General features: G+C 33.2%; 2 long non-coding RNA genes across 9 annotated transcripts; one reads left to right on the forward strand and one right to left on the reverse strand.

Moving 5' to 3' along the window:
* The first annotated feature begins 5 nt into the window (after positions 1–5).
* Positions 6–6452, forward strand: LOC141453557 (uncharacterized). Of its 7 annotated transcripts, none has more exons than XR_012458061.1 (3): positions 6–159; positions 614–832; positions 6317–6452. It is a non-coding gene; the product is annotated as an uncharacterized lncRNA (long non-coding RNA). The 7 variants fall into 7 exon arrangements; XR_012458058.1 differs by lacking the exon at positions 6317–6452 and adding an exon at positions 5300–5732; XR_012458057.1 differs by lacking the exon at positions 6317–6452 and adding an exon at positions 2963–4794.
* A 329-nt stretch (positions 6453–6781) lies between these two features.
* Positions 6782–10096, reverse strand: LOC141453556 (uncharacterized). Of its 2 annotated transcripts, none has more exons than XR_012458056.1 (3): positions 9324–10096; positions 7856–8016; positions 6782–7576 (listed from the first exon to the last, which is right to left on the reverse strand). It is a non-coding gene; the product is annotated as an uncharacterized lncRNA (long non-coding RNA). The 2 variants fall into 2 exon arrangements; XR_012458055.1 differs by having other exon boundaries at positions 6782–7579; positions 9324–10087.
* Between the last annotated feature and the right edge of the window lie 233 nt (positions 10097–10329).

A 10329-nucleotide genomic window follows, 5' to 3' on the forward strand; every position in this document is an offset into this window, starting at 1 on the left:
CAATGCGGGGGGCTTACATATGGAATAATTTTTAAAGTTATTTTTTTAATGAAGTAACTCATTCCAAAACAACAAAAAATCTGGTATTTATCCCACATGTCTTTTTCTCACTATAATTATTTTCAAGGTTCTAATTTTTGAAATCCATTTTTTAAAAACGTAAGTATTTAATTCATCAAAGTGCCACGAATTTTCCTGAAAAATATTCAAACATAAGTCAAAGATCTTTGTAAAAAGTATACTCGAAGTTTCGTACTTGTCCTTTTCTAAGAGTTTGTTTAGAAATATCAATTTTTTCAGTGAAAGTATGAGAAAATTCCGACTTCTTTGTATTAAAAATTGTTTTTAAAAATTTGATTAAAATTTAAGGAACAATTGAGCAACGACTTAAGGATTGGTTACCAGGGATACCAATCACAATTATCATAGTCAAAGTTTACCTGAGAGAAGATAATACCTACATTTTCAACTAGTATACACCAAATTTGGGTGGCCTTAGATCCACTATTTAGCACTTGCTCAGATATTGCTGGTCAAAAACAAAAATTTCAATTTTCTAGTCATATTATGACACTACATATTTCTATTTTTAATAATGTTTATGGTGTTTTAGGCCCGTCATTTGTACCATCCAACACTAGCTTCCATAGTTACGGCATTGTGATTATCAACAACTATATCTATAGTGGAGCAAGAATACACATAATTGGCCCCACTATTTTCTTAAAACAATTTTTTAAAAGGAAAGAAACATTAGCTAGAATCACCTCCAATCAAAGTATTTTGAGTATCACTACCGATATCTATAGGAGAGCTAAAATTTACATATCAGGTAAGATTATTTTAGGAAGTAGAACTTCAAAATTAAAGGTAAAATTAGGAAATAAGAGTTAGAGTGACCATCAATACAGAGTGTTTCGATTTTCACCAACGATATCATTAGCAGAGCTGTATTATAGATATAAGAACGCTTTTATTAGGTGATGAAACTTCAAAAACCATGGAAAAACAAAGAAGTAAGAGCTAGAATCACCAGCAATTTAGTGCATGTACTTAAGTTCTTGCCACTGACCACAATAGCAGAATTAGATCATGCATATTATAATCAGATGATTGACCATCAATTTCAATGGGAAAATAACAAAAACAAGAGCTAGAATGATAAGCAATAAGTGCATTTTGCTTCACACTGCAGATATCCATAGTCGAGCTAGATTACATGTATTTGGAAACGAATAAAAATAAGAGAGCTAGAGGGGCCATCGAATTAGTGTATTTTCTTTTAATAACGATCTCATTAGCATAGCTGGAATAGTTATTAGAATAGCAGAGCTATATATACATTTCATAGAACTAATGACTGACTTGTAAGGCAGCCTGGATGTCCTAAGAAAATGACGAAAATTGGTTGTCAGTGATACAAACTTCGTTGTTTTGAATATTTTAACACAAATCTGAAGGTTTAATATTCCTTATTTATTATTTACTGCTATTTTGTCATCTACCAAGTTGAGCAAATATTGAGGTAAAGAACACCAGTCATTTGATATCACTCACCTTCAATTTTTTTTTGGCAGAGATTATCGCTCTCTGATTCAGTTTCCCTTTTTCCAAAAAGATGCGTACAATTTACTTGTTATTATAGTTTTTAGAACGGTTTTCAACTAGTGACAACGTCTGCTTTCTTGAGAAACTTCATCTCTGCTACTAAACGCTACTTCCATAATCTTTACATGAGTATGAATCATAATGAATATGAAACGCTTATATTATGGTTATTAAGGAGCTAAACAATTTTTTAAAAAATATAAAATCTGAAAAAATGTTATTGTGAACAGTTTAATAAAATGTTTCTTATGAGAAACTTTTAATTAAGTTAGAAATACGTAATTTTTTTTTGTTTTTTCTCCTGAAGTACTGCAGACATGATATTTAGCGGCAACTAGTTAAAAAACGTTCTTCTTTTATCCAAAGACCTTCGGTGATAGTAACGCTATTGTGGTGTAATTGATATCAATATGATGTAGAGAGATTGAGCAGGAGAAGGGTGGAGAGGAGGGTTTCGTGGTGAGCAGAGAAATAAAAACGTTTGTGTACTGTTATGTGTATATTTACTTTTTTTAGAAATACACAATAACTTCTTGTAATTACAAGTGTATTATTTACCTGTTTCAAGAAATACATAAAAGCTATTTTGGAAAAACAGAACACAACAATACTTACCTAAGCCATAATGAATAGCCATGTACAGCGCTCTTAGCTGAAGAAATTAGAAATTCTAGTTGATAAATTGCCCGACAGATCTCCCTTAGTGTTAGACTGTTACTTCTCCAGCTGTTGATAGATGACGACACCTAGTAATCTTTTAAATTGTAATTTCATTTTTTAAAGGAGAATATGGTTGTGTGATTGAATATAATAAAATAAAAATAAAAAAAATATTTTGGGAATTATATTTCATCATATTTGAATTTGAAAATGTTTATTTACAATTTAAAATTGTTTATACAAATATATATAAAAGGAGGTTTCAGGCTGCATGCCTATATCCTCTCCACAACATATCAACATTTACATTGGATACAAGTCGAACTTAATGCTAAGGCATTAAGGTAAATTAAGGAAAGTGTGGTATACTAAATATAAAAATAATTTTAATGTAAATTAATTTAATTTATAATTTAATTACTTTAATACGTACATTTTCAGGGTTCAACTCCTCAGTCTTCTGAGGCGCTAAAGGAGAACCCAATATTTGTTCTAAAGCCTAAAGAATTACAAATGGTTGTATTAGTGATTTAATACATAAAAACTCCAAGTTTGAAGTTAATTTTGTATTTTAAGATATTTAGAATTGAAAAGAAACTCATATGAAAGTTAACTTCTGTTTAATTTCAATTTTTAACATCTCTTAAAGTCATAAGAGAATTTGAAACCAGCCATAACTTATATTTTCTTACAGACTTCAAGAAAAAGTTAACTATATATTCTACTAAATTAAAGCACTTGATATAATTTACTTAAAATGAAATTTCTCCAGTCTACAAAAGTCGTTCACGCTTCCAAGTTCGCACCGTTCGCCTTCAAGTACAACCAACCAAACGAGTTTAGTAATTATAAAACCAGTTTGCTAACAATGAACGCCTTTATTTAACACCGAAGAAAACATTTCCACTGTAATTAATAAAAGTCTACGCGCGATATAGTGAGGGGGAAGGGAGAAGTAGGAGCTTAAACTTATTTCAAACTTGTAAATGACGTTGAAAGTTAACAGGGGGTGGTTATAGAAAGGCGTATGCTCCATATCCTTCTCTTTCACCCTTTCCACCTCCGAGCACTCACAAAAGCCAAGAGCTTTTTAGGTGGCAAAGTGTAGGTTGTTCCGTCCATGTTGGCTAGAACAAGTTCTGTTAGACTAGGATACTAGCGTGAGTATCAATGATTGTTGGTTTAACTTTGGGGACGGAACACCTGCCCCCCAAACCGACCGTTTATAGTTTTCTTAGTTTTCAGACTAGTGGTAATTTTCCTCTGGCTTTAGAATTATATCAATACTCTGAAATGTCTGATTAAAACATTTTTCTAGTTTCACTTATTCGCTCATAAATGACAGAAATTGGGTCTATTTTGTTTTTAAATTGAATTTCAGAGCTCCTAGAACGCCTTACAATGATTTTACAGAACTTGCGCTTGCAAGACGGGTAATAAAGGATGCCTAACTTTGAACACAACTGATTCTGCTGCTTTCCAGAAATTTCAGGATTCCGAAAATAATCCTGAATCCAGACTAATTTTTATTTTAAAATAAAATAGGGATTAATAAAGATACCGATTCTAGTCAGCATGAACAAGTGCTTAAGTTAAGATAGGCGCTATTAATTTTCAACATTGTATAAAGAAACAAAAATCTCATTTTCTTTTTTGTTATCCAGTTTTCCTTTTTTCTTTTTTTGGATTAGCAATAATCTTGCAAGTAATTTTCATGAAAACAGAAAATGGGCTTCTACTTGGCTCTCATTTTTTTTTCTAAACTGTGAAAATTGAAGAGAAATGGAGATAGGAGAACTGTAATCACCATATTTTCTGCAGAAATGTTACAAGCTCCCTAGGTCTAATCTTACGTTAAGGATTCTACTACGGTACATTAGAAATTATTAACATTTGCTCCCAAGCTTTACAAAAGTTCTGTACATTTTCTTCTCAACAAAAACTGCCACTGAATGTATTTAGATTTTTTATCTAATTGTTTTTTTGAGCTTTAAGATTGGTGATGTAGTTACTTTTTGGACAGTGTTCGATATTAAAGGAGAACCCATTAGTGTCAAGTAAAACAGCCCACCTTTAACTGGGTGCAGGTTTGACAAACTACAGGCCGATCGCCAGCTGCGACTTAATATTGCCTTTTTAGGGCAAGGATAGAGGCTCAGAATCTGACCAATAGAGACCAGAGGAGATAATAAGCTTGATCGACTAAATGTTAGCTAACCACTTGCACTTTTTTAAAAGGTTTTTCCTACTGGATCTACTAAGTCCACAAAATAGGTCTCTTTTCTTCTATATAGCGTTAATTAATCAAAAGTCTATGCCTGCAAGAGGAGGAAAATGACTTCTAATAACCTGGCTATAACTGCAGTGTACTCACTAGGTTGAGAGATCGTTGGTTCTCAGGTATGATGTTCTCTCCAAGCGTTTCCGTGACTTTGATAACTTCACGAAAAGATAACTGCCACTGGTATTTAGAATTAGCACTTTAGTTTTGATGGCTTGCTAAATAAATTTGAGGTTATGTTATGATATGAGGAGTTGGCTCCTAAGTCTTACTAAATACTACCATCTGCAGTGTAATCTCATACATTAGTTAGTTTGTGTGGGTTTTTTTTTTATTTTTAAATAAGGCGTAAATTTACTGCATGCACTATTATTTATTATTTTTATATTCCTGTAATGATAAATGTTGCAACTGAAGGGCAGTTAGACGCTCTCTGGAGAGGCCTCGGTTCGACCGTTTGTTGGCGCCCCCGCACAGAGATAACAAAATAATTTATACCGATACATTTTTCATAGAGCTTTATTTTTTGTTGTTACTTTTTTTTCTTTGTTCTAATATTTTGTTTTATAAACACTTTTATTCAGACAATCATATGTAACAATACTACTGTCCATATTGATAAAATAATTCGGTGTGAACACTCTCACAATTTCTTACTGAATTTAACGTTATTAACTTTTCATAAAACTTGGTATTGATTAAAATCAAATAAAAAAGTTTAATTCAATGTTCAAAATATTACTATTGCAGGAAGTGATAAGTCAGAGTTAAGCCAGCTGGCTCTTCCTGTTAACAAATCGTGTACGTTTCCTAAAAACCACTTAAGGCAGTTACCAACGTGAGGCAGACACGCTTATCTGGACAGATTAGTCACGGAAATGAGCTTTAGTGTCTGAGAGTCTTCTGCAATCAGAGCATCATACATCGCCATTACTAACCAGCCAGTTGTACTCGCGAGAAAACTAGTGTGTAAGACTAATTTAAGGCGAATCAGCTCCATCTTACTGGATAAACAAACACAATTTAAGTATGAACCATTGCGTAGCCGGATCTTTTATTTTTTGCAGGCTGCAGTCGGAAATTGCCTTTTCAATTTTTATAAGTTAAAACAACTTCTCTGAATGTAGTTTGTTCATTTATTTATTTTTTAAAATGCAATTTATTTAGAGATAAACTAGTAAAACAAAAAAAGTTTAACTTTTTTGTGATGTAATACTCATAAAATGTAAGTTATGAGAAAATGTTAGGGAAACCTCTATTTTAAACATGGAACAATTTTAAATCAAATTTTTCCATTTTAGTCAGAAATACGTGGGAAATTGTGGATGAAAAGTGATGAGTAAATTTCCCACACAGCTTTCTTGAACAAAGATCTTTTTATTTTTATTTAAACTTAAATGAAGTGAAGAAATTCGGAGATTCTATAAAAATATCTATTTAATTTTGTTTTCAATTAAATTTAGTACAATTTTTCAATTAGTATCTACTGTAACAAAACACATTGCGTGCTTATTACGCTGGTATACAATTTTCCACAAGGGGTTGGTGGGGTGCTAGTATTACAACTTCGAATTAATTATATCCGGCTGATCAATTGTCCTGCAACTGAACTAGGACAGTGCATTTACACCTCAACTCCCGACGGACACCAGTTTCGCATTCTCTCCATTTTTTTTTTTGGCGTCGGACTGCGTAATTATTTTAGGTTTTGTTCGATTCATTTTTATCTTCGATTATAACTCGTTCATTTCGTTGGTCTTTTTGTAGGATAGAACCTCCATGATATGCTGAAGACCAACTTCCCTGAACGAAGTTCTGCAAGCTAAATTCTAAAAAACGGGATGTGAGGCGTGCCACGGTCGGAAACAGCATCTACGTTAAACTGCTAGGAGACAGATTGGCCTAGACGCAGCATAGCAATTGGTTGAATGAAGACATAAAAAAAAGAAATATAAAATTTTTAATCTACAGGAAAAATCGTCAGACTAGAGTGCCACATCTCACTATAAGTAAGATCACCTAGGTTAGCAATGTCTGGCAACCCTGTCTGATTCTCAACCCACCTGTTCGATTTGCTGTCTCTTCTGATTATATCTACCGCAGTTTCTGTTTCATTCTAGCTGGTAACTCCTGAGCTTCTACACCATACTGCGGCCAAGGACATAACAGCTCCTTACAACTTCAACGTAATACTTGTTCTGTAAAATAACTTCTTCTTTTTTTTTTAAAGTGTGAAAAGTTGGCCGAAAGATATCGAAGTGTCACTCTAAGTTATAATTTATTTAAATTTGATTATGAAATATAAATAAACACACGATATAAATCAACGAATTTAACCACTGAAAATATCGGATAAAAGTTCAAATATTCTAGCAGAATTCCTTCCAAAAGACTCGTCCGTTTTAATCCCATGCAGGTCAGTGATAGCCCAAATCTTGAATCAAACTCCAGGAAGAAATATAGCAGTCTGTATGAAATTGAATGGCCACGATACTGATGAACAGATAACATTATCTTAATTTACAATTATACTGAAAATGTAAGCAAAGTTGTACAGCACAATCTGACTCTACACACTTCGTTAGAATGCCTAATTCTACATATTCCCGCAACCGCATTGTCGACCACTATTTCCGGAATACTAGTTACTGACACTTTCCCACTTCCTTCTTAACATACTGAGCACCGGATAACATCAGTCAGTAGGCGGCCTGCAAGAACAAATCTCAATGTTCACTCGTGCCTAGGCAATGGCTTCAGATATTCACGGCGATTCACACCGCCATTGTTTCTGCCCTCTCATATCCTCACAATTGACTACTACGCTATTGAACGGCCCTTTCTAGATCAATTACGTATTCTAGAATAATTACGGTTTATGACTTCTGATACAATTATTTTGTCTTTATTATTAACGTTGATGTTCGTAAAACAGCATTTTGAAATGTCCATTATCCGTCCAACTTGTTTGCAAACTTCTCTGTCATTGCTTTCAGTTCTTCAGAGGAATAAGCCAAGATCATTAATCTACTGCAAACATTAGATTTTTCTTTTTAATTTTTAATATTCACCGGACAGTGAGCTGTAAGAAGCTCCTAGGAAGAGAAAATCTAAGGGTCAGCTGCTGGATTCGAACCCGGGACCTCCGCGTGGGAGTCCAGTATGCTAACCGCATAGCTAATCCCTTCCCTTTTTAATATTGTTATTCATATCTTTGTTTTCCCATTGCAAATCTGTTTATCACCTTGTGGCAATATTTATGTAAAGATTTTTGGAGACATTCACCTCTTTTACTTCATTACTTACGAGTATTTGTATTTCCGCTCTAGTGGCCACTTGTTCGACTATTGTTTTACTCGGGTCTTACAAACTCTCAATGATTCTTCATAAACAGAAACAGTCTTTACAATTTTCCAAGTTGTAAACCCTTTTTGAATGATACTGACGGCTCAACAAGGTACAATCATCTGAAACAAAACAATTTAATAAGTAATGATGGAATGACACAAGTAAAAACAAAATTTAGAGAGGAATTTTGTTTCGTCGAGCTTCAGATATCATATCCGGTACAAAGGGCAAAATAATTACATCAACAATTTTTCGAAATAATTCGATTAACACGGCATTGCGATTGGTTAAAAAAAAAGGGCAGAATTGTACAGAGTATTCATTGTGAATATTGCTTAAAAATCAAGTTAAATACATAAAAAAAACAGTTGATATATTTGAGCTTGGAGATGAAGAGCAGTCCTGGACCAACAGTAATCTTCTGCCATCACCTGAATGTCACTTTGTTTTTGACATCTCAGCTCCATAGTCTTCATATCTTAATGAAATCTTGAAAATGTGTTAGGGTCCACAGTGCTCTTTACCTTTATAGTTAATTTTATTCATGACAGCAAGCAAGATTACCTTAATTCTGACCTCTTTCAGACTTACATTTCATCAGAGTTTAAAGAGTTTTTAAAAACAGATTCACTTCTGACTTTGTAGCTAGAAGTTGAACGTTACGATTTTGGTAATATTTTCGTGTAATGAACGGTAAGAAACTGTACTATGTTGGTAAGAATGAATTTTGTCTCAAATATTCAGAGATTGAAGAAAATTTAAGGTCTTTTTTTTGTTAGAATATTTTGAAGTACCTAGAAGAGATACACAACCCGAACTGCTAGTGGTCAATTTTGGAGAACTGGAGGTGCCAAACTTAAATTTAAGTTTTTCAAGAACCACTAGGACTACTCAACAGTATTTTGAGATGATTTTATACAAAGCCTATCTCAGTAGTTCTCAGGATTCGTATTGTGGCAATAGAGCAAGCTTTGTATCGGTGTTTCATGCCAGAAGTAAACGTTATTAAATCTATATGAACCAATCAACTGACCCCAGCATGTACTGTATTTATTTAGCAGGCAACATCTTTATCAAACTGGCAACAACGTTCACTCATATTGCAGGACTAATAACCCTTTAAAATCAACAGTACGTGACAATACGTGTGGACACGTGTTACACAGCTTAAGTAGATTTGCACAAACGTTGAACATAAAATATCTCACTCGAACGGCCAACCTTATGCTGGTAACTACTTATTAATTTCTCTTTAAATCATTATAGGAAGTAAAGCAGATTGAGATTGTACCGAAAAAATGTTTTTTTTGAATACTCTAGGATACACAAGAACTTATTTCTTAGTGAGTTTCCTTACGCCATTAGTCCTGTGCCTCGAGACAATGTGTACGTACATAAGGAGTAAAAATGAAATGTGAATACTCACACGACCTGTTCTATACTTTCTCTAGCTGTCAACTTATAGATTTCCTTAAAACTCGGAATTTTAGAAATCAATAATTTCTTCTTAATAACATTAGATACTTTGTAAAGCTGTACTTATCACTGAAGTAGCACTTTAGAGGAAGCGTACTCAAACCTCAATCTTCTACAAAACCACTTCTTGGCGTTTTTGGGATCTAAGCAAATATTTTCGCTTAAAACTAGAAAAAAAAAAATGTATGGATTAGATTTTATTGGACATGGACAGTAAGACTAGTCCATCACGAGCCTAAAGGTCATTTTGGCATAACCTGTACATTGTTGTTACGTGTAACCTATCATATTCCAAATTATGAACTAAAAAGATAACTTTTTGGAATGACCACTAGGTGGCAGGTTCATTTTAATTGAAAAATATTACTTATCTTTCATTTAAAAGCCTCACTTTGAGACAGATATAACCGAAAAGTGAAAGCTTATTTAGTTATGGTATAAATAGGACGTCAGCTTCTGTCCATTAGAGAAGCTTTTCACTCTCACTGCCCCCTCCCAAATCAAGTCTCCTCTGGTGGAATTAAAAGTTTTTATGACTTTTAACCATTTTTTTTTTTTTTTTTAAACTACAGCTCCTTGTCTCGCAAAGTCGGTTGAAAAGAATTAATTATTTATAAAGAAACCTTTTTTTCACGAAGTTTTAAGCTTAAACAGTACAATAAAATTAAATAACTAGCTTTTTGTTGCTAGGCAACTAGGTAAGTTTATCTAGGTAGGTTTAGAGATAAGTTTATCACTGGCGAGGCTATAAGTTTTAAGGGATCATCTAAATAATGGATTCGAACGCTTCAATGTAAAACTATAGTTGTTTATTGAACTTAAATAAAGTGTGATATCTTTCTAATTACATTTGAATTCCTTACTAAGCTGCAATTGCACTTTTTTTTTTAAATTTTACGGTCACCATAAATGAATTTTACTTTTTTACCTAGCCAAAGTCGAGACACTATTTTCCA

This window comes from Rhodnius prolixus, unplaced genomic scaffold, assembly GCF_049639745.1.
Source record: "Rhodnius prolixus isolate KJV_2025 unplaced genomic scaffold, Rpr scaffold_3, whole genome shotgun sequence".
Lineage (NCBI taxonomy): Eukaryota > Metazoa > Arthropoda > Insecta > Hemiptera > Reduviidae > Rhodnius > Rhodnius prolixus.